This window comes from Lactuca sativa, chromosome 7, assembly GCF_002870075.4.
Source record: "Lactuca sativa cultivar Salinas chromosome 7, Lsat_Salinas_v11, whole genome shotgun sequence".
Lineage (NCBI taxonomy): Eukaryota > Viridiplantae > Streptophyta > Magnoliopsida > Asterales > Asteraceae > Lactuca > Lactuca sativa.
Window position 1 is genome coordinate 132,425,400 of NC_056629.2, and position 3,182 is coordinate 132,428,581.

The following is a 3,182-nucleotide window of genomic DNA, read 5'->3' on the forward strand; positions in this document are numbered from 1 at the left end:
CTCAGTGCTATGTGCTTAGTCTTGGAGTGTTGCACTGGGTTATGACAGATTCTAATTGCACTTTCTGAGTCGCAATATAGTGGGATGTTTTTCATATTGAGACCATAATCCCGGAGCTGGCTTTAGATCCAAATCACTTGAGATGTACAGGAGGCAGCTGCGATGTATTCTGCTTTAGCTGTAGACAGAGATACACAAGTCTGTTTCTTTGATTGCCAGCTAACCAACTTCCCGTCAAGGAATTGGCAGCCTCCAGTGGTTCTTTTCCTGTCTAGTCCACAACCTCCAAGGTCTGCATCTAAGTAGGCTTGAACGAAGAAACCTGAGTTTGATGGATACCATAAACCGAGAGAGGTAGTTCGTTTCAGATACCGGAGTATGTTCTTCACTGCAAGCATGTGAGGTTCACGAGGATTCGCCTGAAATCTAGCACAGTAATAGACAGAGAACATTATATCAGGCATGCTAGCAGTAAGGTACATTAAAGAACCGATCATCTGGCGATATAGCGTAATATCAACTGCTGGTTTATCCAAGGATGGTGCGATCTTGGTGCCGAATGCCATTGGAACTTTAACTTTTGAGTCTCCCATCATGCCAAATTTAGCAAGAAGAGTCTTGGTATAAGCTTCCTTGTTGATAAAGATGCCTTCGGGTCCCTGTCTAATATTTAAACCAAGGAAAAAGTTAATTGGACCCATTGAGCTCATTTCAAATTTAGTCTCCATCAGCTTTCTGAATTTAGCTGTTAAGCTAGGATTCGTTGAGCCAAAGATGATATCATCAACATAGATTTGAACTATCATAAGGTGGTTACCTTCCTTCTTACGAAAGAAGGTTGGGTCAACCGAACCTTGTTTGAATTTTGACATCTTTAAAAACTTGGTTAGCGTTTCATACCATGCCCTAGGTTCTTGTTTCAGACCGTAAACCGCTTTGTCTAGAATATAGCAGTGATTAGGGTATTTTTCATTAACGAAACCTGGAGGTTGCTCCACGTACACGGTTTCTTCTAGTTCTCCATTCAGAAATGCGCACTTTACGTCCATTTGGTAGACCTCAAAGTTCTTGTGTGCAGCATAGGCAAGAAATATTCGGACAGATTCCAGCCTAGCTACTGGAGCAAAAGTTTCCTCATAATCAATTCCTTCCTCCTGACAGTATCCTTTCACCACTAGACGAGCTTTGTTTCTTATCACATTGCCTTCCTTGTCCATTTTATTTCTGAATAGCCATTTGAGACCAACAACTGAGGCGTCTTTAGGAGTGGGAATGAGTCGCCAAACCTTATTTCTTTCAAACTCGTTGAGTTCATCTTGCATAGCTTGAACCCAGTCAGAGTGATCAAGAGTAGTATTTACTATCTTCGGTTCAACTTTTGAGACGAAAGAGTTAAACATGCAGAACTCTACTTTTGAGAATAGAGATGCTTGCTTTGCCTTCAGTTGAGATCGGGTCAGGACCTTTTCGGAGACATTACCCACTACCTGTGAAACGGGATGATCTCTGGTCCACTTGACAAGAGGAGGGTAATTTGGATCATAGGATGGATCCAATTCATCATTCACCATTTCTTCTAATTCAGACTGGCTATCATCGTCGTAAAATATGTCGTCATTCTCCCCCTCGACAGATGAGCTTTCAGGTGTAGCTGGACTTTCTGGTGCTACAGGACTTTCGGGTGGTGTTGGGCTTTCATTTGCGGTTGAGCTTTCGGGTGGAACTGAGCTTTCGGGTGGAACTGGAATGGAATTCTCCCCCTCAGTTTGTGAGCTCGGTTGTTTTGAAGAAGGTGGATTCTCCCCCTCAACTGAAGCACCATGCTTTGGAGGTTCGTTTGGAACATTTTCTCCTTTACCCATTCGTTTGGCGGCATCTTCTACTATTTGCTTCAGATAGTCGACTTTGTTGTCTACTACCTTGGCTTCCGATAGAGTAGCTTTCTCCGGTTCATCGAACAATTCCACAAACTGCTCAAACAAATTAGCAATTGAGGCCGTGACTTGACCTGTTTGAGAGAAAATTTCCCCAACTGTTTCTGCAGAGGCCTTCAGCTTCTTGACGTAACTGTCATCGAAAGTCACATAATACGTTTCTTCAATCTTCCTTGAATGCTTATTTAAAACCCGGTATGCTTTTGAAGTGAGTGAATATCCCAGAAAAATTCCTTCATCAGCTTTAACATCAAACTTGTTACGATGGTTTTTGGAGATGAAGATGAAGCATCGAGAGCCGAATACATGGAAGAATTTAACGTTCGGCTTCCTGTTGTTGATGATCTCATAAGGAGTAAGAGTGAATCGCTTATTGAGATAGGACCTGTTCTGTGTAAAACATGTTGCAGCAATAGCATCAGCCCAAAAATATAAAGGTAGAGAAGAGAAACTTAGCATGGTTCGGGCTGCCTCACACAAAGATCGGTTTCGTCTTTCGACAATTCCGTTTTGTTGAGGGGTGTAGGGTGCTGAGAAGTTGTGACTGGTTCCTTTTTCTGCCAAAAAGTCTTCAAATTCTTTATTCTTGAACTCCAGTCCATTGTCGCTCCTGATGTTGCGAACAACTTTCCTCAGTTGCACTTCAACCTGCTTAATAAACATCTTTAGCTTGAGAGTGGCCTCAGATTTGTGCTTCAGAAAGAACACCCATGTAAAACGTGAAAAGTCATCGACGATAACAAGAATATACTTGCTACCACCAATTCTTTCGATAGATGATGGACCACACAAGTCAATGTGAAGTAACTCAAGTGGTTCAACAACTTTAGTGTTTATAATGGATGGGTGACTTTGACGACTCTGCTTCCCCATTTCACACGCAGCACACAAATGTTCTCGATCAAACTTGAGCAATGGAAGACCTCGAACATGCCCTACAGTGACAAGCTTGTTGATATCCTTGAAGTTAAGATGGGAGAGCCTTCGGTGCCACAACCAGCTTTCGTCAGAATGTGCTTTGGATATCAGACAGATAGTTGGATTTCCTTTGATAGGTTTGAGATTGAGAGGAAACATTTCGCCTTTACGCTCTGATTTGAAAATTACCCTTTTTGTTTTCTTCTCTATTATTTCCGAACCCTCATCGTCAAATGAAACTTTAAGACCGGTACCTCCAACAAGCTGAGATACACTGATGAGGTTATGCTATAGCCCTTCAACGTACGCAACCTTTCTAATTGTGAAATC